General features: G+C 28.7%; 1 protein-coding gene across 1 annotated transcript in view; it reads left to right on the forward strand.

Moving 5' to 3' along the window:
- LOC126741261 (neural-cadherin-like) overlaps nucleotides 1-26,490 on the forward strand; it is a 249,553-nt gene that overhangs the window by 33,056 nt on the left and 190,007 nt on the right. The window lies entirely within an intron of this gene.

Below are 26,490 nucleotides of genomic sequence, written 5' to 3' on the forward strand. Positions count from 1 at the left end.
GGACTGTATGAGAATAGTGAGAATACTTAGTCATTTCTAATAAAGAAGGATTTATTCATAGTTATCGGATGTTTATGTCGAGGCTATTTTTGGAGTTAAAATGATTATTCTTTGAAATATGGTTTGTTGATTTTTTCATTAGGCTCTTTGAGGATTTATTATCTGCGAAATAGCAGGATTTTATAGACATTAATTAAAAATCATAGATAACCGCTGATCTTTAGTTCTAGAAATATTTCGAAATATATAGTATTTGAAGTATACTGAAAACTTAATATTATAGGGGCTTTTAATTCTATGGACTGTGTTCTATTTTTATGTAATTGCAGTGCTGATTTCTGCCTAAAAATCATGTTTTTTTTTTAAGGAAAAGATTTGTTTTACGGCATAAACACAGGTATTCTATTCGTTTATTTCTAGTTTGATTACAACCGTACGCGCCATATAAGTTTATATTTGTTGTGTGTTAGACAAGGAAAGAATAGAGGAGAACTTTAACCTTTATTTCTTTTTGACAATTATAGGCAGACCATACGTATAATATTTTCCTTTTATGACCATGGTTCCATAACCTCATAAATATATCTCGAACGAATCGAGATCGTTCTATTTTTAAAAAACCATAATTTTACCTGGAAGATGATTTTAAGACATTTTTTTTGTAACCGTAACGGTTTAATTTGAATTGCCTTATCTCTACAATAGTGGCTGAAACCTACAACAGTATCTTGATGTGACTTTTCTCGACTTCTGTAGAAACTTGAACTCTACAAAAAGGAGAGGCTAATTAGTTACCCTATACTACATACTATATCCGCTTAACATCAGCTATGTACCTAGCTTAAGTCAATAAAGTAGTCTGTTGTTTTATATATTACCTAGAACCTTATAGACTTTTGCTTAATTGAGTGTACTTAAAATGGGGAAGTTATTGCTACTATGATTCAAGCAAGTATACTGATTTTGTATGTATACTAAGTTTACTTTGTTTAACTAAGAAGTGAAACAGAGTATAATAGTACTATGTTGTAAAAAAATTTAAGGTCTTTTATACTGAATGTCATTTCTATGTATTATACATCGGAGCTTCGTTAGTAGTCGAAAGTAACATGAAATAATTGGATAGGTTGTAAAAGCACTTGAATATTGAATTTTATTTTTCCGTATTTTCGTCCCCTATAGAAAACATTTTGAATAATGCCTTAGACCTCTTGACTAAAAATTCGTTGGCGCTTATTAATATATTTTGAATTTTTTAAGTTTGAATAAACTTGTGAATATTTGAAGGTAACAATCTCGGTTCTAAGTAAAGTTAAATATCGAATAGTGGATGTAAAAAAAAAATTGAATAGTCAACTTTGGAGTCTTTTAGATTTTAAATCACAACTGTAAATATTTTACCTTAACCTTAAATATTTTTTGTTTGATGTAATATATGAAAATTATTGTTTATGCCTTTAATAAATATATGGTCAATCGCTCTATCCGGCGTAACTCTTGTAAGGAGTAGGATTATTAATCAAAGAGTAACGACCATTACTACCATGTAACATTTAAATAATCTTGCACAATACAAGCTTGATTATCCAATATGTTGTTATTTATATTACTTGCTAATATATTGATTTGACTATTTTAGATTTATTTTTTACAAATTATTTCATTTTAGTCTATAAGTAGCAACTAATTTATATTTCAATTAATGTTTTTTCAAACAGGACAGTAATGAAATCACCTCATGTGACTTACAAATCATTGCGAACATAAACAATCTAAGAGTATGCACAGTTTTAATATAATCTAGGTGTCTGTACCTCATCATTTAACATATATGTGCATAATTCTTTTCTTAACGTCAATTTTCTTAAACCTTTCAATATCCTTGGTACCCTCGGCTTTACTGGTCAGGGTATCCTGGATAAATTATAAAAATGTTTTATACTTTTGATTATTTTATTTACTTGAGTCTGCGTTTCCTATATTATTGATTTTAAAGTTTCAATCATTTAAATTCCCTTGTCAATATTATTAAATTATCATATTTTTCATGACTCGCTTCCTTGCTGATCTTTGAAAATAATTACTTTATTTAATAGTTAATAATTATTGTTTGTGTGAAAATCCTGAAAATAAAAAAGATGTTAAATAAAATACTTCAATTTTTTTTATTACAAACTCCTAATTTTTAAATATGATATAATATATTCCTATATCACATTCAAAACGTATACAATTATATTCCAATTAAAAAAATAATTGTTCCCGGTAACGCCCTCTGGCAAATTTCAAGTATCTCAGTTTATTAAATTGTGTGAATTTATTCCTCATCACTCCTTGCTCTCCTGCTTTAATTAGGCATCTTATAGCAAACGTTGTTAACTCAAAAAGACTATTGTACTATTGTAATTTTTAATTTAAAGATCACCTAAGAAAATTTTCAAGTTAATGCATACACGCTTTATATAAATATTAGATTCTCTTGAATATTAAAACTCTCTTTTTTTTTCGTATTTTTTTTATTGCTAACAAATAATAAAATACGTTTACAAAGCTCCATCGAAATATAAAAATACAAAAGCTCCATAAAATAACTAGTTCTATTTTTAAAAACCTAAAAATTGTTTTAACGTCAAAACCGAATTTGAAATCGTATTTTGTGAGACGTACCCGATGTGAAATCCGCTTACTTTTCGAATTCGTATTACTTTAAATAAATGGTATAAAAATATCCTGTATGGTTTCAAAAGGCTTTTTAAAATGAGGAAAAAAAATCCAATTCCGATACACTAACATTTGAGTCTAACGAGAAATATGTTGGGTAAAAATATATACGTTTACGTTTACTTCCTTGCGAAATGAAAAATAAGGTTATTAGATTCTTTCTAGCCACTTTCTTTACTTTAGGGTGGAAACTAAAATCTATTAGCTTATTTTGAAACCGTGTTAATGTTATTATAGTAAAAACTACATAATTTACTATATAGATACTTCAATAACAATAAAATTAAATACATATTTTTAATATCACAATAGCGAGGCATTATTTATATCTGTTGCAAGCTATTGTGGTTTCGACCTATTATATTTTATTCTGATTGTTCGTAGCATTTATCATATTTTTAAAAAAATTGGTTCATTTCTTTCAAATTGTTAATGCAAATGTTATAGTGTTCTCCTTAACCGGGACTACATGATACGGTTAATAAATTTAGCTAATAAATACCATGATTCATCAAAATCGGCAAAAACAATTTCATAAACTCTTATGTAAGAAGACAATTATTTAAATGTTAAATGTAAGCTCCGGCAACATTTTAGCAGGTTTTTCAGAACAATTAAAGTAAGATATTTTAAAAACAGTGCCTTAAATCATAATTTTACAGGAGTAACTTTCTTTTCCAAATTAAATGGAGAATCTAACAGTTGACTTCTTATAAAAAATATTTTATCACCTCGCCGATTTGAGACAAAAAAAGACGAAGTCCCTTCGTATGTTACGCCACTGGCAATCTTAAAAAAAAATTGTCTTCATCCGTAATTGATAATTTACTACAATAACCTGCATGCAAAATTTAATTAGTAGTTTAAAATTGAGCTAGTAGTTTAAGAGTTATGATAAATAATCAATTATTTTATTTATTTAATTTTATCACGTATTAAAATTAATGATGTTTAAACTGGACCACCCTATATATGAATTGTATTTTATACTTCTTTCTTTTGTACTTTGAAGTCAGTTAGAAAACGCATCATTTCCATGCTGTTATAAATTAAAATACACAGGGTGGATTTTTAATAATGCATTTAAATCCAGGAAGGTATTCTTTGAATAAAACCAGCCAAAAAAATTATCTTAGAATTTAAAGCTCAGGGTAGTAAAGTTAAAGAAAAAACTTATTTCTTTCAAAAAATGTTGAGCTCCTTCGACATTTTTCTGAAAAGTGGTACGCAATTTCTATACAGCAAGTCATTTTGATATATAATTTGAATCTTATATTTAATTATCATCCTGTATTGCTTTATTTTATTCAGGAAATAAGTCCCTGCAAATATTTAAAAAAAATAATAATGGTCTAATTTCTTTTATGCATCTACTAGAAACCTTTTTATCATTTTAAATTCTAAACCGAAATATTCCTTTATTCTCAAATAGGTAGGTTAGGATCGTATTGGATTTAGCTAAGATTTATATGGAAATCCCGGGTAAGCCGCAACTCTACAGTATTTCCTATATCCGAGGACGAACAACAAATCGATCGTACGGTAATTAGGTAAATTTACTAACGGATGTCGAAAGCGGTAAAATGTTTCGATTTATTTATTTGCTAATTCAATTTTGAGGATAGAATTCCATTCAACGGATGCAATTAGCTCAAAATGCAAATTAACAGCCACCGTTTGCCGGATAAATCATCAGAGTTGACTTCAAATTAGCCGGATCTAATTGAACGATATGAGAAACCAGATAGGTTCTACGTAGATATCTAACAAGTACGTAATTCACGATTTCACTTAATATTATTTGCATATGAATATAGGAAGTAAAAAATAAAGTACATTAGAAGATTATAATGCATGTTTTGAAGTATTAAGCGAGGTGTTCGCCAAAATATCAAAACGGGTTTAAAAAGACCTCATAACAAAGATGTAGGATGCTTAAAATACAAAAAAAAAATGTTTTTATTATTAACGTGAAAAGAATTTTATTAATTGTAATTAATTTATGGTTTTAGTTAACGATCATCAAAAACCTGCTGGCATAAGTAGAATTTATTCACAATTCACAGGGAACCAACTAGGTTACTTTTTGCTGAAAAAATATCACTCTGTAGACCTTTTGCATTTTTTTCTGACCTAAAAAAAACAGAAGATGTGTGACTTAAAAAAAAAATACCTTGTCTTCGTCCCTTTTTATAGGGAGAAAAAATTTATCAGAAATAATTTTAAAAAGAATGAGTTTTATTATGAAAGCAACAATCCTGCTCAAAAATATTGAATGCGTGCATTTCAATTCTTAAAGTGGCTAAATAAACAAAAAACTACTTGCAAATACCTGGAGTATTCTTGATTTCCTGGTAAGAAGTATTGTGCGACTCAATTGGAGCATATTTTTAAATTACAAAAGAGTGCTGCTATTCGCTGAGACTAAGAAGTAGGACTTAATAATAACGCTTAATGTTTTTTTTTAATATTTGCATCCGTTTGTTTAATTCGTGAACATGTATTAGTGCTTCCAGGAAGGTCATCTTACAATAACCTATTTAGAAACGGGAAGTAAAAAAAGATTACTTTATGTTCTTTGTTTATTAATTTTATTGAACGTTATTAATGATGTTTTATTTAAATTTTTCCTATTTGTACTATAATTATATTTTGTATTTAATTGCACAAAGACTTATTATATGTATAATTGTGTATTAAAATTTTGTGTTATTATGTGTAATATTGTTTTGATAATAAACCAAATTATTAATTCGATATATGTTATATGCATCTTCTGTTCGAAGCAGATTTGCTTTATTGCATTTTTGCATTTCTTGTAAGAATACAATTTTTCAGATACCAAGTAGATAAACTCTAGTAACCTTACACCAACATACTATAGGTTAAATACTAATACGTTAAAAAAGTTCGTAGTTAACTAAGTTTTAGCTAATACCTAGATAAGTCTTAAAATTAGGTAGCTGTAAGAATATTATTTTATGTCAGGAGAAAAAATTTCTTGAAGCAGAATATAAATAAAAATGCTACTGGGATGTTGCAAAAAAATTTATTTCTAAATAAGTTTTTAATAAGTAACTAATTATGAATTTGTAAATAAAACATAAATTTTGCTTAAGTCTTTTTAAGCTTAACTGAAGTCGTAAAATCATCATTAAATCGTTGATCTTATTAAATCCAAATACTTTATTTACTTAACACTTATTTACTTATCTAACACACTATTACTACACACTTTATTTACTTATCTAAATCTTAGATATATGCTATATTATATATAGCATATATCTAAGATTTAGAGCCTTCCTTTTGTGCATTACATTAATAATCATACCCTTAATTTCCGCAACTACGATGCTTGAATAGTGTAGATAAATATCACTGTAATGACGTTCGTATCTCTAAGTTCGCTTCCTAAAACCCATGAATATAGATATATCAACGGACAGACGGTCAGTGTATTGTATTGTATTGCAGAAGATACTAAGCCACTGATGTATATAATATCCTGATTAGTTAATACCAAGTTGTACAATAATAATAACAATAATAATTATTATTATTATTATTAATAATAGAAAAAGATGTACTTCTATTTCTGACATAGGGCATAACAAAAGTTTAGTAGTTTCGTTATAATTTTTCGTCATAAGTTTCGTAGATCGTTACAATAATGAAAATCAATAGAGGCATTTTTCAAATATCACTATGTCTAATACTTCGTTACAGTTCAGGTTAAAAAAAAGTATTACACCATATGGTTATGTTTACACCACTGAAGATAATCCTTTCCGGTTGGCTTTCTGTGAATGCTTTTTTAAACGTTTTTTTACGTCAATACCAGAAACAGTCATATTTGGTATCATAGAAATCCGCACACTGAAGTTCCTAGAAGACACGAACAACAATTTTCCGTAAACATCTGGGCTGGTCTTTTTGGAGAGAACATAATTGTTTACTTGTTGCCCGTCCGTTTAAATGCAGATATTTACATTCTCTTTCTACAAAATATCTTACCTGGATTATTGCTAAATATCCCTATAAACCTTACAAATGGAGTACCTCCACATTTTGGTGTAAACGTGTGCTCTGGTATTTAGATCAGCGATTTTCCCAACGATGGATTGGAAGAGGAGGTCCCGTTGCCTGGCCTCCGCGTTCTCCTAATCTGTACTACCTAGATTTTTTCGTTGAAGTTGTCTGAAAAGTGTGACAAAGACTTCGTGACTCAGTAGCGTAATGGTGCAATCTTTGCGTTGAAGCAAATTGTCGAAGTTTTGAGCAACTATTGTAATCAATAATTCATTCGTTAAGAAGCCAAATAACGATTAAACTGCACTACAAACAGCGAATCAGTTAATAGGCAAAATAATAGTTCTATGTCCCATGAATAATCCAGAAGGTTTTATTATGATTTAATGCACTAATACTTTTTACTACAGCGTTATGTGAAATCAACAGTAAATTAAGGCAGTAACTTTAGATTTGAAAATTATCAGATATATTATTATTCCTGAGATACCGGTTTTATTTAATATATTTTATATTTGTGAGACATACAAATATTTGTATAAGCTTTATGGCACGACAGCTTCTAACATGTCAATGTTACGTTACAAAAATTAAATATATAACAATCTCAATATTTCCTTTTAGTGATAAAATGGCGAAACTTAAAAATGGATAGTACCATTCCCTTGCTCAGAGTGTGCATAGATGGCACTGGCTATTGGCTATTTAGCAATGGTTTTAAGCAGCCAATCTTCGCACTACTTTAAGGCCTTCACTCACTATATTGTAATGTTGCACTTGTTCGGATAACTATGTACTTTGTTATTTAGAAAATAATTGATTTATCCTTTATATTAATTTTATATGATGCAATCTCTGGTTATGCTATCTAGCTTATACGGTTTATGGTTAGTCCCCTATATGCCAAAGTTGTGTTGGTAAGGTGGTTAATTGGGTGTCATTCACGGTTCAATAAATAATACCACTAACCTACCGTGTAGGGACAGTGGAAATAAATAAAAGGTTGTTATAATAAAAAGAGCACAATTTATTAGTACCTTCTTTTTTCTTACGGTTTTGGAACCTATTTGCCCTCTTGTACTCCCTGCTAGGTATTTCTAAGTCAGCTTCAATGTACGAGGTGACTTCAGTGCATTTAAATAATTAATATCAATTAGCAGATATCCAAATAAATATGATTAAGCAGATATCAAATCAGCCGATAGCAAAACACGATCATGACGTAAATTTCATAACAGCAGCCGATGAGCTGAAACAAAATGCACATTAACTTATGTTTCAGAAATTTATGTATTAAATATTTATAAAATAGCGGAAAATTAGTATACTATAGCATGAGCTTTTAAAATTTAAATTACTAAATTAAATTATAAATTATTGCTACAACTGTATACACGTACAAATTTGTTGTTTGCCTATTTAATTTTACACCTACCGAAATTACATTAAATGTTAATATATTAGAGAAATCAGACATTTATTTAATAAAAAAATATAATGCCAGTGTAACCTAATATTCGTCGTAGATAATCTACTAAGCTCAATCTAATTTGAAAACTTCGTTTCGTAGTTACCTACATTCATTAGTACAGTCTCTTTAATTAAAATTTCGTCGCGGTTTGTTTGATGTCAGATACCAAAGCTATGCGATTCGCACTAATAAACCCTTTATAAATAATCTTTAATCTTACTAAGAAACTTATTTTTAATATGATGATGGTTTGTTTACTCTGCATTTTATTTAATTAATACTAATGTTAGATGTTAATCAAATATTTCACGCGGTGACAATCATCACAATAAAAGCTCTGTTTTATATCGAAAATGTTAGTAAATAACAAGGCTTAACAAATAAATTGGAAAGGCTCCATCAGTGACCAAAAAAAGCACATCTTGACGATAAAATATAAAAGCCTCAGTTTAAATAAGTAAACCAAAATATAAGAAATGTAGCATACCTCAGCTTAATTATAAAAAATAAACTTAAAAGAAAACGATAGTGACACCGAAAATTAAACTAATTGTTGTGATCTAAGAGATATAATCGGGAATAAAAAAATTAAATAAAGGAGTTTAGTTATAAGTTTACCAAACTGTTAAATACATGTATAAGAAAGAAAAACAATATGACAAACTACAGACCAATTAGTCTTATCTGGAACTTTTCTAAAATATTTGAAGCTTAATGAAAGATTGGCTCACATTTTTTTTTAATAAACACAATGTTCTATTGAATAAGCAATTCGAATTTATAATTGAGCACTGCAGACCCTATTACATCGTAGAAATCGTAAAAATTAAGTTACTCTTTAACCTTATTTCATTCTAAGATTTATGATCCTCATCAAGTATATGCTAAGAAAGTGCAGAAATAGAAAACTATAGAGCACAGACATAACACTCGAATTAAATTAGACAAATTAGTAAAAATTTACCGAGCCTCTAAATCTATAGAACAGACACATTTTATATTTAGCGGTCCTAGACTTTTTAATAAAATGCCTGCAAACATGAAAAATAGTTAAAATCTCAGGATTTTTAAAAGAGCAGTTCAATGGGTTTTAGAAAATAAAGATACTATTTATCTAAAATTAGATTAAAAAATGTAATTATGGCTGAAGATTGATGTTAACACTTAATTTTTAAACTCGTAATTAGGTTGCATTTTTTATTTTGCTTATGCATTTGCACTTTTAGGATCCTTAAACCTAATTTCTGGTATATTTAAAATTCTATCGCAGATTCTCTTAACTGATGGTAATTGGAATTTAGGCTTATGCATATTTAAGGGCATTAATGCAATTAATAAACCATAGTATATACATATTTTAGCTTATTCGAATAATTCGCCATATTATTAATATATATAAATTTAAAATTCTAGCCCAAAAATTCTTTTAACTGGTGGTAATTGGAATTTAGGCTTATGTATATTTAAGGGCGTTAGTGTAATTAATAAACCATAGTATATATATTTTACTTTATTCGCAATATTACTAATATGTACATTATAAATTTTAAAAATAATTTATATATAAGTTTTAAAAGTTCTCTTTTATCCTCTTAATTACAAGCTAGCTATATAAGGTGGCTTAATCGGTATCCTTTAAAAGGGTGATCACAGGGGTAATTACGCATTAAAAATTCTTAAATAAATGAGAAATATTAGATTAAGTCTGAATGTAAATATATTACGTAATATTTATTATTATATACAAATAGAAACTCTCATCGTCTAAGTCATCATTGCAGGAAGCATAAAACTATCTGTAACTTGTTACTAATAAACCTTTAGTTCAGTTAACGTAGAAGGGCTTGGTAAAGAAAAATGTGTAGTAGTAATGGATATTTTATAGACCTCAAACATCTTAAACAGCATGCAATTTTCCATTTAAGTATGTGAGCATGAGTGAACATTCTTCACGGGGGTAATTCGTTTTAAACTAATAGCACTATATATTATGTTTTAATTATTATTAGCCCAATAAAAATGCGTTATTTGGACGTTTTTTAATAAAGGTTTCATTATATACGTCTCCCTTGGACAGTGGCTCTTTCACTCTTTGATCTTCGCATCCCACATTCACTTGTTAAATTCTAGTACTGTGCTTTTTTTTGTGTATCTTTTTAAATATGTAATACTAATATTAATGTAATAATATAATAATATGTCTTTTAAAAAATTTATAAAGAAAATTTAGTACCCTATAAAATTTAATTTTAAAACGGTTTTTTTTAAATTAAAAAAATAGCAGATAGAAGACATTTAAAAAAAAATTCTAAGATTAATAACAGTTTACTAAACATAAGTTATTGCAGTATCATCTGGAAAGCATATAGCTGTTTTTGTGTAAAATAAATTGTTCTTGAATCCGTTGAAAATACGAGAATTTCTAAACGATATAAAATATTATAAATCCTTAGATACATGGATGATGAAAGTATGTTCTTGGTATAGATAAACGAATAATAATTATAGAATTGGCATATAACACTGCAGTAGCATTTCATAGAGAAGTACAAAATAAATCTCATTTACACTGACAGCATTTAATTTAAAATGCAGGATGTTGTGCAGTACGGGTGGGTTGATGACAATAATAAATGTACATAAATACATAAAGTAGATATTAAAGCAAATTTAGCTTTATAGTTTGTAGTTTGCTGATTATTGGGACCTGAAAGAAGAAACTCATCATATAGATAGCTTTAATTATTTCATTGTAAAAGGATAACAAAATGTGGTTTATAATTAGAATGTTTTTTTCCATTTCAATTTCATTATGGTAGTCAACCTAACGTAAATGTTTGTCTCATTTATTTTGCTTTGAAGTTATTTTTTTTAACATTTTAAAATGTTCTTTTGTCTCGGTGCCATTTGCTACTACTGCGTCAAAATCTTTTATTAAGCTTGGAAAATAAGTAACATTACGAAATAAATACTCAATAACCATTTAAATGTTTGTGCGATCATAAAAGTTCTTTTTTTTATATGCCGATTTCATAACTAAGCAGCTACAACTAGGCATTTCTCTATATCTATTAAGGACATTATACTAACTTTAATCAAATAATAAAATTTTTATTAATTTTCTGATTATTCTCGGTTACTAATTTGTGTACAGTTTATTACCATAGATATATATTTGTTTATTAATATCCATGCTTTGATTTATATTCCTTTTTTTAGAAAGTTTTATGTATATGCTAAATTTGAAGCCTACTGGACTTATAAAAAATAAAATTTCCAATATGTTATTTCTAATTCATTTTTTAAAGTCATTATATAGTTAACATTTTTAAATATTAGAAATACTTTGTAAAAAGTATCAGGAATAAGTATATTTCATAGAAACATAGTTAATAATGAAAAAGGTGATGAAGGTCTAGAAATTAAAATAAATAATTGCTTATCAGGTTTTAGCGAGACTAGGGCTTTTGGTCAGTATTAACGGCCTGTTATCTCCCGACCATTTTGCGTATGCCCAATTGTGGTTGAAAGGCTCGGTCAGCTTGACAAATTGCTTTAGTTCCCGACTACAAAAGATCGTTAATTTGAATTTTGCACAGATTTGACCCTTGCTACATTTTTTTTGAAGTATAAAATTAAACAAGACTTCAAAGTCTCTTGCACTGAAGAGTCTATTAGACGGTAGTTTACACAGAGACCATTGTTTTAGATCAATGTAGCCTAATGTTAAAGTAAATTATTAATACTCAGTCACTATCAGATTTAAGTCGTATTTGAAAAACTAAAGGACCAAAATTTGACTAATAGTTAGTTTACAACCTATAAATATAAAAAATAGACACTACAGCGAGTTAGAAAAAATAAACGAATGAGAAGTTAGGTTTTATAAACTGAAATTTAATGCACCCGATGATTCACAATTTACTATATACTATATAAAGGGTGTCCCAATAAGAGCGCACGTTTTAATTGGTAAATTAAAGTCATAATTTATTTTAAACTGAGTGTTATTTATATTTTAATGTAAAGCTAATACACTGCAAATAAACGTGAAAAATAATATCTGGCAAATGGCCGCCTCGACTTTCGTGACAGACTTTTATTCGTTTTGAGAAATTTTCAATTACATTCTCACATAATTGCGGCCCAATTTCGCTAATAATACGTCTTATTTCGTTTTTCAACTGTGGAATTGTTGTTGAGTTATTAGCGTATACGAGGGATTTTAAAAAACCCCAAAGAAAAAAGTCACAAGGCGTTAAATCGCATGATCTTGCGGGCCAGTTCTGGTCTCCATTCCGTGAAATGACACGAGCGGGAAACTTTCTTTGCAACAATTGAATTGCTTCACGTGTAGTGTGACATGTCGGCATTGAGGCCATAAAAACTCAGTGAGCATATTACGATAGCGTTCGCTGTTCACGGTAACTGCATTTTCAGCCTCGTCCTCTAAGAAGTACGGTCCAATTACTCCACCTGTCCAAAGTCCGCATCAAACAGTGACTCTTAATGGATGCATTTTCTTCTCATGAATGACTCTAGGATTTTCTTCGCCCCAAATTCGGTAATTTTGTTTATTAACAAAGTCATTAAGATGAAAGTGTGCCTCATCGGTAAACAAAATTTTTTTCGAAAAATCGACATCCATTTGTTGTTTTTGCAATACCCAAGAAGAACATGTACGGCGCGTCTCATGGTCCACTGGCTTTAATTCTTGGGTCAATTAAATCTTATAGGCATGTAAATAAAGATCTTTTGTTAGGATTCGGTGGGTAGTGCTCTTCGAAATGTGCAACTGCTGTGCACGAGGACGGATAGATGTTCCCGGATTCTCGAGACTTTTACGCACTGCGGCAATATTTTCAACAGAACGGCTAGTACGGTGACGCACTGGTGTTTTTACAAGTTTTTTTTTGACATACTGCGATAAAATAAGAATGCTGCGCAATTCAAAACGTGCGTTCTTATTGGGACACCCTTTATAATATTCACTTGCGCTAGATAAGTATTTTATATCTTTGTTCGTTCAATACAATCAATACAATACAATCTAAATGCTATTTTCCCTAATTAAGATTGGTGATTTGGTATTAGAATAACGTTAGAAACATTGTCTATTTAATACGGCATTATCAAGTACATGTATCTAAAATAAGCCAAATAGAATAATGCTTTTATTTTGTGTAATAAATGTATAACTCATGATGAATATTACATAAAAATGAAAAAAGGAACGTAAGAAACAAAAAGTTTTCATGTAACTTTTGTCTTTTTTTACCCCCTTTTTACAGTGGCGTTAAACTAAAATTGAAGCTTTTATTTGATCGTGTTACATCCTAAGTGTGTAATATTATATCGACCAATATTTTCCTTTAGAAATAAAAAATGACCAAGTATATCGCATATCGGGAAGAAAATTTGTTGTTTTACTCCATTTATAATGTCGATAGACGAGTTGATATTGAAATATGAATCCGCTTTTTTCCTAGTCTTACTTTCCAGCAATTTTAACTTCTTACTTGCCTAATATTGGATAATTGGGATTTAATAAGTATATAAATTTTGTGTAGCTTACTAGTAATAAAACTTATATTTTTTTACATTCATGTGTAGTTCAAAATTATTTGTTTTATACATTCACAACTCAAGGAGGCTAAAAGTTACTTGAGCCTCGATGAGAATGAAAAAATAAAAGGAGAAAATGTAACTTTTGTTAAATACCATTTTATAGATAATATTTAGGTAAATATAAGATATTATATGATGATACATGTACTAGCAAATGTAAAAAAAAAACATAAGAACATATGGCTCGTAATCAGTGGCTTTCGTAATAAAAACCTTGACATAGAGTTTAAAAAATTAAAAACCCAAATAATACAGAATTTATTATCCAGTTCTGATCATGTTGTTACATGCAAATTTAGGCTTACTAATGTAATAATAATTTTAAATAAATTGGACATAAATTAAGATTTTTATTAATAGATAATATTTGGTAATTTTTCGTTGAGGTTTATCTTAAAATTTTGCAGTTCTTAACCGGTCTAAAGTAAGATGTATTGAAATAAGCAATTTCGGGCAAACTAGAAGAACATTGTTCACCACACCTCAAGCCAGTCACCCAAGATCGGTTACAACACCCATGGCTCTTTACCAAAAAATTAATACGACGGTAAGACCTTCAATAAAAATAGACTTTATGAAGCGAGTACGATTCTTAAAACGCATTTGTATCTCACAAGTTCCTATGCTTGGATATCTTAGATCCTTTGATACAATACAAGTTAAATATTCACTCAAATATTCTTTCAAAGACAATTACTGAAGAATTTACGTACCACTAGTTTATAAATATAAATATCTTGTTTTATATCTACCAGGTTTTTAGTTTCAATTTTTGATATAAGACATATGTTGGTCTATTGTAATTTCATGACCAACGTTTAATACTCAATAGACGCCCAGTAATTTAGTGTGTTTTACGTCTTTTAGTTGTTTTAAGTGAGTGTAATTAGCAGGTATTTTTAACCCACTAAAACTATAGAGTTGTTTTTGTTGTTACTTTAAAATCAAGACTTCCTAACAAACTCAACTCCCTAGTAATCCTTGTAAACCTGCTAGTCTTAACGGAGTTTTTGGTTCAACAAAATGGCGCCCAACGTGGGACTTTTATTAGTAGAAAACCAACCGAATATAATTTAGAAGTATTTAAAAAACCTTAGGCAACATATAGTATGTACCGTTTTTAAATAGTGTCGTTTCTACAGCAATTTTTGTTTTGATTATACGCTAAATACAAAAAGTGAATTAAGCACAGCGTACAACTGGTACACTCATTGTTATATTTAAGCATTTTTTTATTATACATTTTTAATCGATTATTTAATTAATGTTAACAGTATGCGCATCAATGTTTTCTGATAAATGTATTAAACATTAATTCCAATAACCAATTTGTGTAATGAGCTCCTAGCTAGTCTCCTTATATTTTCTGCTTCTTGACTGATGAAATATCCCCATTTTTTCTTTAACCTTTCCGTGGTGGCCTCTTTTAAAATTAAAAAAAATAATAGAAATTAATAATAAAGAAATAATGAAATCATATATGAAATACGTCCGCATATAGTATTCTAAATGAACATGAGTTAAAATAATATTATTTTATTCTGAATATTAAATCTCACCATCTCTGACTGAATTTTATTATAAAAAAGTAATTAGCCAGCTTAATTTCATAATTTTATTTAGTTTTTAGACCAGTATAATTACGTTACATAACGATTCAAGTCATAGTTTTTGTGTGTATTAATACATAATTTTTAGTTTTACTTGCTTTAACTATCTATGTCTATCCTTAATATTTTAATCAGTATTCAACTTATAAACTTAGTTTTAACAATTCTTATAAATAACACTAAATAGGGAACTTGGGGCTTTACTGTATTTTTGCTTTTGTGTTATTTTTTAGTTAAATAGTTACATCTGAAAAACCTTGTAATTTGTGAATGTTCTTTGGGTTTCAACCTGTTAACATCCTATTTGTTTGAGCAAATAAAATTAAATAAAAAAAAATATTGCGGTTTCATCGGGCTTTTAGGTCTAACCGAATCGATTGGCTGCAACTCTATCCAAGTAAAGAAGACTAAAACAAGACATATAAAATGGCTAATTTAAAGCTAATTTTAATAATATCTTAATCTGATAAATATTGGCAAGGTGCATAGTTATAAAGTAGTTCTAGATAAAATATAACCCAATTTATGTTATATATCATTTAAACGATTGATTTTGCTAAAAGTAATTTTAGCAAGTAATTATATAATATAATAATAATAGCAAGTAATTTTTTCTCACAAAACATAATATTAACATACTATGTGATTATAAAACTTTATCTATCTACCTTAATATTTACGGCGGTTTTCAAATTGCTAAATTTCACGTTCGTAAAGAACCATGACTTAAACATTGGATATTCAAATACAAAAAGCAAAGAGCAAACAAAATTTATGTACAATTTCTGTACGTAATTTCTTGTTAGTTGATGGTCCTGAAGCACTACTTTCATATTCAGAGTCTGTATCACTTCCTGCTATAATTTCTTATTATTCACTCGAAAGTTCACAAAAAAATTTATTCATAATTATTACATTAAACAACGACAATTAATTTATAAAATTGGTTAAAGATAAGAGGACAATTAGAGCCGCACTGTATAACAAAAATACTCGTAACTATGACTTCCTGGATTATTTGACACAAATATAGCATAGGGGTCCTGCGAAAAAGGTTTTAGCGTAATTTACATTAAAGGTAGCAAGAATTGATTTAGGCAAGGGGAATACTGAATTACCCTAACTGAAATACTGGGGAATTTTGTCGAAGTAAAATTTCATTTAAGATATTCAATTTTGAGGAGTCGCGAATAATCAGCTTATAGAGTCTCATCTTCATTCTACGAAAGCGCGATATATGATACATAGCGGCTTAGAGAAACGCAAACAGGAAATAGAGGCCTTTATTTGTTCGAACCAAGATCAATCTTTATTGTTATTTTAATAACAGATTAGAAAGGTTCAGTGAATAAGCAAGCAAAGGTAATAAGGTTTCACATTTATATTTAAAAGTATTTTTTAATTTTCCCTGAAAATTGGGAATTTATTTTTATTAAATTAGGCCACGGAAGGTTTTTTATATTATTACCAAAAATTATAATAGTCTTTTGGTGCACAATAAAATCTTATAATAAGCTTTTATACAAAAGCTCTTATTATATCATCTTTGTTATCAAATGTCGGTCCTTTTTAATAAAATGACTACAATTTTCTCCTATGGGAACAAAGGGGGTTCGTAGTTGAAAGAGCGATGAACCGAACTATATTTAAAGTTCTAAAAATTGAATGGACGGAAAAATGTATGAGGTATATTATTTTAACCCCGGTAAAACTCAATGAAATATATTATGATGGGTTGAACAAGTAAAATGGATTGCACACTAAAAGTAAAGGATAAGGTGTCACGGGAAATGATAAATGCGTACTTAAAGAAACACTTAGTTAACAAAAGATATTTCGCATGAAATAAAAAGAAAAAGGCATTAAGGTATTACAATACACCCACAAAGAATACACAATTTCAACTTAGTCTTGAATTTAATAATAGAGCAAAACAATATTGACTAAATTTTGAAAATGGTTTTAATACTTTACCAAAAACGCTATCAATATTGAACATATATTACGTCAATAATGTTAAAATCTTTTATACACGGTTTTTGTCTTTCCCTCATTTTTCATTCCCCTTATGGTAATCTTGAGAATATTATATTGAAACACGATAAGTGCTTTCGTAAAGTTATAAAAAAGTAAAATTTTTCTTTAACTAAGTTGTATATACATAATATTCAATAAATTGAGCTTGGCATATCTCGCATATCAATGTTCTCCTTTGTTATTTGGCATATTTTGATATAAAATCTAAAAAGCTTGTAAGATCCTTAAACTTTGCATTATAAATAAATAGCTTCTTATTTCTAAAAGCGCTTATTTGCCTAAAAAAATGTTTCCTTAATTCAAATCTATTCCTTTTCAGGGATATACTTCAGACAGTATTAAATTAAATATAATCAAGAATTTAAATATAATCAAGAGTAGTAGTCCTTTTGTATATATAAGCTTTTTATTAGTTCTCATTTAAAACTACCAATATTTCCGGACTTAGTTCAGATTTTAGTAGAGTTTATCAAGTATTGCTGGGTATAAAATAGATTGAAAATGGATAGAGAACTGTAACTTTTGAAATGTAAATTTTTAATAAAACGGTGACTGGTTTATAAAACTTCTCTTAACTTAGAAATTCCTTTGGGCTCGAAGCATGATATATACAGAGCATATACTTTTAACTTACTGTTTGGAAAATAAGGTTTTAAATAAGAAAAAATAAAAATATTTTTCTTACAAAAGATCCAGATTGAAAGAACCTATTCCTCATTTATATTAATGATCTGTCATTTTATCAGATTTAGAGAGTCAACAATGTGTTATTTGCTATAAATTGCTTTAAACATTTAAATCACAAATTGTATTTTTCCTCTTAAAACAAAACTAACCAATTAAAAATTCGTTAACTAAATCAACTAAAAATTGGTCCAGGGTACCTAAATATCAATTTCTTTAACTCTCTAATAGTTAACGAATAAATAACAGAATAAAATGCAAGTATAAAAGAGAAAGAAAACACCACGCGTTGTGGTAAAAGCGTTTTCTCATCTAACGAAGATTTTGCGTCATTTTGATATTACAACAAATTTAGTGTTATATAATTGGTTAATGCTGTTTATTTTAATAAGAATAGAATACATTAATTTAGGTAAACATGGGTTCAAATAACTGTGAATTATGTCTGTATAACATTAGGATTTTATCCTTTTATTTAGGATAATGTATTTTTGCTCTTTAGGTTGAGTAGTTACTAGGGAGAAAACAATTAAATGTAAACACCAATTAATAATCTGTATCTCAATCCTACATGAGTAAATAAGTAAGTTAAATAATAAGTATTTATATTTGTACTTGTAAGAACTTTTATATTTATAAACACATGAACAGAAATTAATTGATATTTCAAAGTAAAAAAACCTACGTTTAAAAACTTTAAGTAAAAACCTAATTTGCAATTAGTTGAGGTTGCGTAACGGAAAAATCGATAGATTTATTTTTTACAAATTTTTCGGTAGTACCATTTGAACTAACCATAACTCCTAAATATGTGTGTTCAAGTGTGGTACAAAATATTCGTATTTTATTTAATTTTTTTACACCGTAATTAATATTTTCAAGTACTTTAATCATATAACGCAGTCAATTCCTTCTTTATCTACTTTTTAAAAAAGCAAAACAAGCAAAGAAATAACCTTTTATTCGCGCTTCTCTACACAGACAAAATATCCCATTCCGCCGCACACCTGTTACTGCCTATTTTCTATGAAAGCCTTTTGCATGACCTTAAGGTTTGCTAGCTCTTTATGACGTACTTTGGCCTATAATGGAACGTGGCCTCGTTTTCATGGTTTTGAAACTTTACAATCTGTATTACATTTTAAATTTAAACACAATTTTTTTAGGTAACGTTATATTGGGGTTAGGTTAGGTTACGTATTTAAAATTAAAAATTGCATGTGTTATGTTTACATTAAATATATATACAGGGTGACAATTGAAAAACTTAAAGTAGCTGTATATTAAAAACGAAAAACTGAATAAAAAAACGATAACAGTTTTTATAAAACGAAGGCACAACAAGAATACGCATATTATCTCACACTTAGCTGCAACCCCTTGGACAAAGTGAAACACCCCTTAAATATTAAATAAAAAGGAGTGTTGAGTGATGCATCATCCTTAAGATCTCGAAAAATGCTTTTCAATGATATTATAGAAAATAACATTTCAGATAATTCATTTCTGTTTATCAAAGAAAACAAAAAATAAAAATACAATTTTTAAATTTTTATTAATATTTAATTAAATGTTAAAAATGATTTTCGTTATTTTGAAGACAATTATAAAACCTACTTTTAAATTCTTTACGTATAGTCACGACTGTTTGTCTCCATATAACATGGTATTCCTGAACTATTCTATGCCGCTCTTGTGCCTCAGGTTGCGTTCTAAAAACCACAGATTTTACGTGATTACCCACAAAAAAAAAGTCAAGAGGTGTTAGGTCCGGAGATATAGGAGGCCATTCAATAGGACCTCTTCTTCCAATCCACTGGTTAGGAAAATAATCATTTAACCATTGCCTAACGGGAACTACATAATGAGAAGGTGCTCCATCCTACTGTAGTATATAGAATTGTAGTAAACGTTCTTCTAAAGAGAAATTTTTGTGTATGTTCCTCTGATTTTTTAATTATCGCACTATTAGTTGTTCGATAGACCTTTGTAGCATTTCTGCATACATACCGCCATTTAAATTATCTTAACAAGTATTAATATGGGGCCGATACTACTTCATCTCGCAACATTAATTTTCTGAGGATACTGGGTCTGCCCTTCTCTAAATACGTGTGGGTTGAGTTGGGTTGGACGTCCTTCCAGTAACGACACTTTTGCATATTTTGCTTGCGTAAAAGATACACTCAATAGTTTTAACTAGTCGAGGTTCTGCCGTAGTTCTATCTGTCATTATTTCAAAAAACTGGATTTTTCTGTCCGGGTCGTAGGCACCAAGTTTTTTTGTTACACTGGTTTCTTCCAGCATAGACGTTATTACTCTTGCCGGTGTTTTTAATTGCTATGGTGACTTGGCTCCTATTTCTCTTTTCTTTGCAGCATCTGGCTGCTGAGGTTGGATAAAAGGATTTCTAATTTGTTCTAAGATAGGAAAGAGTAATTAAGCTTCGAGAAAAGGTTCCCAGTTCTAAGTCCAAGTAACCAAGTTCATACACTATTTGCAGTTTATAGATTTATGAATTTTAAGTAACTTTAATATTGATTTATGAAAAAATCCAGTTGATACATTGACTGACTAGCTCATAAAGTTGAGTTTATTGCAAACGGACCCAAAATTTCAATTTGCGCTATCTTAGTCGATTTGTTAAAAAAAAGCTGCTTTTCTTAAATAATACCTATTTTTATATTAAATAACTATTTTATTCATTAATTTTAAAGGTTCTTTAAAATAGTAATGTTATGGCAAAAATACTAAGATAACCTGTACGAATACGCATATTTTTCTATATAGACAATAACAATTTCCTAGAAATATAATTTAATAGTTTGCATTTAATTTTTAAACCGGGAACAAAATGTAATTTTAAGGTTGAAAATAAGACTATCGCATCGCTTTCTAACATTTTAAATTTAATATTTTAAAATCATCCGGCTTCTTCTTCAATTATAAGAAGATTCCTTTTGTTTCATAATGGAAGTATTGCGGTTTTATTAGATAGAAATAAGATATTAATAAAAACTTGGAAATTTCAGTTTCTGGGTCGATTTTAATTGTATACGAATTTAGTTTTTGGAATCCATGACTGTTTTATCAGCAGCTTTTTAATTTTGTATCATACATAAAGATAATTATTTATCTTTTTAATTTATTATCATATGGAAAAGTATAAACATATAAAAAGCTTAAAAATTAAATAAAAATGTAGCGTCTTCTACTTATTTATTATTACAAATATGTAAATATTTTAATTATTGCCATAGTTTTTCTACTATTTTCTTGTAGTTTAGGTCAATTATTAGTTAATATAGGTTGTACCCCAAGTAATAATTTGCAGTCACCTAAGTTGAGATTACTCTTATTTTCACTAGTTGCAACGTTGTTTTTAGTGCAAAATTTAGTTGGTTTTGCAGCGACTTTTATTTTCAACCAAACTTCGACGTACTACACCTGTATCGCAACTGTTGTAAAACTAACTAAATAACTCTGCTGTTTTTACAATGTATTTTTTTTACTATAGATGGTAGCAGTAGTAATTTATACTTAAAACAACGACATGCAGACGTCTACAATTTTTCGAATCAAAAATTCAGTAAGAAGTTTCTTTATGGTTAGCGAATAGGTATTACCACAGCTCCGCTGCGGAGCTATTTACATCTGTGGTATTACATTGCCTGATCGTCTGTGTTGAGCCTTTTTTGCTGTAGAGGGAGCTTTTTGACATGTTAAGAGTTTTAAGAAAAAGATGAAAAACAAAGGTATAGAGGGAATAAGAGGAAGAAAAAATATTCAATTTAACATAACCTACTTAATCTATATTTTTATGTATAATTCATTTTTTTTCTTGGAATTATTGGGATTTATTATTTTCGTTTGGCTTTAAAAAATGAAGAGATATAAAGACTTTAAATATTCTGCAACTTACTACAGACGCAAAAAAAAATGCAATGGAAGCAAAAATGCCTAGAATTAGCTTACCTAAAGTTGATATGGATTATGTATGTAGAATCAATGGAAGTGGCAGAAGATAGCAGTAAAAAGGTTTGTATTTAATTTTACATATTTAAAGTTTAAAATACTGAATTTACTTTCTGTAAATAGTTTCCTTCATGGTTCCTATATCCTAGTTATAGCCTTTCTTTACGCAAGAGACTAATCAGTTTGAAAACAATGGTAAATTGTATAAAGTTTTATTTTTTACGATTTATATAGCAGGAGCAGCAATGAGAACTCAGAACATTAAAATTATATTCTGAGCTTATATTTTTTGAAGAGCTTATGAATTTTTTCGTAAAACATAAAGTTTTTCTTTAATAAAGTTTGTAAAAAAACGTGCTGCATACGCGCAACAAACTGCAAACAATAATTGAAATATTAAAATTTTAGGTTAGGTCCATCCCCGTTCTTCCTCTTGCTTCAGGCTAACCAGGAACAACGACAGCGGATTTCTTATGCAACCAATAAAAAAAAATTACTTATTATTTTTTTTTCGAAATCCGCTATAAATTCAGGACACGTCTGTTATTTAGGGCTAAAATAACATCTTTTCACAATAAACTATGTTCCGTTTATTAATTATATTTATATAATTAATATTAATATATATTATTAATATAAAAAATTAAGTGCTTGTCAATCTTTCAAAATGGGTATTTTACCCGTATAATTCACTATATTACACTACATACGAAACAAATAGTAATAAGGACTGTTCAAAAGATGGATTTATAAAGGTTGTATATTTGGAGTGGCTGCCTACTGGAGTTATCTATTAGTTTATTGTTAAAAAAGTAATTAATTTTTCTGTCGCTATGGCGCAACGTTGTCGCGTCGGAAAATTGCTAATTGGGACGTGTCTTACTTACATGTTGTTTAATAGACTTAGCAATAGGATCTGGATTTACTTTATTGTATTGTAAATCTCAGTAGGTTTAGTAATTTTCTAGATTGTACGTAGTTGGTTGTTTGACTATCAGCGTTTTCCTACAATTATTGGTCCCCGTCAGCTAAAACAAAAAAAATGTTCAAATTATTCCCTGGTTCTTTAATTGTGATTACTTATAGAACAAATATAATTTGTCAGGTTTGATCAGGTGAGAGAAGGAAGTTTTGATCCAAATTATAAATTTTTTTGAATTCCACAAAACAGATTAACACGCATATTAATGACTACTTAAAATATAAAATATTTTTACATTTTATCTCCATATATGTACCTATAGATAATAGACAAATAGTTCAATAATCTATCAGCCGTATAAAAATCAAAGCAAGATAATTTATAGATATCTTGCTAATCTATATACAATATAATTCCATAATCGAAAATAAAATATCAAATTCTTAAAATATAATGAATGAACTGCTTGGAGCATTTTAAACATGAAAACAAACAAGCGTACCAATAAACCCAATTTCAATTTGAATAGAAATCAGTTTTATCTTTTTAAACTATCTTTGCCAACATTGAGCCCCAGCTATGACATTAATTACCCTACATTATTCTTCATACCAAATGGCACTATCAAGGTGTGCAGAATTCTCATAAACTTGCCAAGCAAATTTGTAGCCTGATTTTATAAAATGACTGTAATAATTTTAAATTATATAGCCTGTTTTTCTTGTAAATCATTAGCTGTTTTTATTAATAAATGTAACAGAGTTATTATGTTATTAAGAATGCACAAATTCTTGCAACCTCATGTTGTCAAGAGTTATTTTCTTAAAAAATTACACGTTTTTAGTAGTCAGAAAAGTAAAGCCATCACTATCAACTTGTGAAACACAGGTACTCAATGCTTCAAGAATGAAGCGCCACAAAATGTTTTTGTAAAACTTGATGATATATGCATGTGAGAATATATTCCGTGCCAGACCAGCTAGATTCGAAACTCAATAGGGCCCTCTTCATGAAATCGTCACCCGAGCCATTAGCCTTATTTATTTGACATTATGAATTATGGGACAGTTTATGATGCGGCGTGTCTGTGTTAGTTTTAAGTTTTAAGTAAGAGTTTTGCTATTAAAAAAAAAGGGGACATTCGAATTTTGGACAGCGTCTGAGACGCATTATTTCTGAAGAGAAATTTGCTCTGTTTTATTTTAAGATTTTTCGTTTTACTAAATCATAATTTAATTAAAACTCGGTGTTTTCTTACATCAGAAGTGGGATCGGCTTACTAAAAGTACCACTTATTGTTTGATATTGTTTTTGTGGACGGCTTTAAATCAGTAAAATAAAAGAAAAACTTAATCGCGTCTTGTGGATACAAGAATTATGGAAGAATTCGCGAAAATTTTAACCGACTCTCTAAAAGCGCTTAGAGATGAAAACAAAAGTGCTGTGTCGACGTTAGTGGACATTCCGACGTTTAATCCGGGAAATGACGATGACGGTGCGGTAAGGTGGTGTAACGAATTGGAAAAATTGGGTGAAACTTTTAAGTGGTCTGATTATGAGTTACTGGCCAGAGGTTCGAGTGGGTTGGCTGGAGAAGCAAGGGACTGGTTGTCGACTTGGAAGCCGTTACAGCGAACTGAGTCAGTTATTAGAAATTGTCATTGGTGATATCAAATACATTCATGTCAGAACCGCTGCTTTTAATAGCAACCTAGACTCAGTTAGTGGATTACTAATTCTTTTAAGTGATTATAATAAATCTAGCCCGGGTAATTTTTCTGATAAAAGAGGCCAAAAAAGAAGTTTCCCTTTTCATTTTGAATTTCATTATTTTTGAAGAGAAATTTGTTCTGTTTTATTTTAAGATTTTTCGTTTTATAAAATCAAAATTTAATTAAAACTCGGTGTTTTCTTACATGCATAATAAAATAACCAATATTCAAAAGATTTTTAACAATTATATTTACTTTATTTTAAAATATAGGAGTTTAATCTATATTTAAGATTCTACAAATAAAGCCATACCCCAATAAACCAAGCATAACAGACAAATATTTCTTGCTACGTATCACAAAACACCCGCACTTGTAGGGATATTTTATTTGTAATATTTTATCGACTTTAAACCAGGCAAGTAACATACTCTCCTAATGGTCTAACAAGCAACTTTGCCATTATTTCATATTTCATAGCCTGTAGGTTTGTAATAGATAGTAAATAACAGAAATGATTAAAACAAAAGGAAGTAACCCCAAACACAATGTGGCCATGGTTAAATTTAAAACAATTTACTCAAATATATAAAGCGTAAAACAGATATAATAAAATTTTCATAATCCATTTATTCTGCATAATGGCTGTCAAGTCGTTAAGATGATTAAGATTAATTTTTACCCAAGATTCGTTATGATGATATATAATGGGATCATGTTCCGCCTAGTTCTTTATTAGTGCGCAATTAATCTTGTTTTCTTTGTAATTTCAGTTTTTAGAAATACAGCAAATTATGACTGCTTAAAAATACTTTTTAGAAATTAATATCACTGTTTACAAGTAGGTAATAAATGTTAGTGTGGTTTTATGATATAATACATAAAAGGTGTTTTGAAAGTTGAGGCATTTATTTTAACTGCTTGTAGGACTCGTGAAGAAAAGGCATTTATATATTAAAAATCATAGTAATCATAAATAAAAGTTTTATAATAAAATATAGTAAAACAGTAAACATTTGAAAAAATCGGAATGTTAATAAACAAATTTTTGATATTAGGGCTATTTGAAAGAGTCGGTGTATCAGGTATCAGTGAAAACTTTCATAATTTTGTACAATTTTTGTAAAAATGGAACTTTTATACGGGTGATTTTTGGTATATTAACTTCTTTTATTCAGTTCTACAAGGTGTTAAAATAAATGACTCTGACAATGAATAACTTTAAAAACACACTGTGTAATACTTTGATCTCATAACCAACTACCCTTAATTACTTTCTTAAAATACACGTTAGTTTTCATATGCAACGAAACATTTAATTTTGCTTTAGTTCTATTAATAACCATTTCACCTCTAAGTAACCTTATTTTGATACGTCAGATGGGAACCTCCATCGTATGATACATGGAGGTTCATAAGCGGCATAAAATTATTTATTTATTTATTAAATTATGTAGTACCAACCTTAAATTTTGGTCTATCAAATAGAGTCTATAGTGTGATACATTATTTTAAAGAGCATACAATCTGCTGTCCAAAGTTGATGAAAAAATATAAGTTTATACTTTTATTTAATTATACTTACTATAAGACGTAAGCAATTAGAGTGTAACAATTGTGTTAAAAATAAACAGTTTATTCTGTTCAAGAAATTTATTTTAATAAATGCCAAAATACGCAGCGTTATTGGTGAGAAA

The sequence above is a fragment of the Anthonomus grandis genome, chromosome 10, assembly GCF_022605725.1.
Source record: "Anthonomus grandis grandis chromosome 10, icAntGran1.3, whole genome shotgun sequence".
Lineage (NCBI taxonomy): Eukaryota > Metazoa > Arthropoda > Insecta > Coleoptera > Curculionidae > Anthonomus > Anthonomus grandis.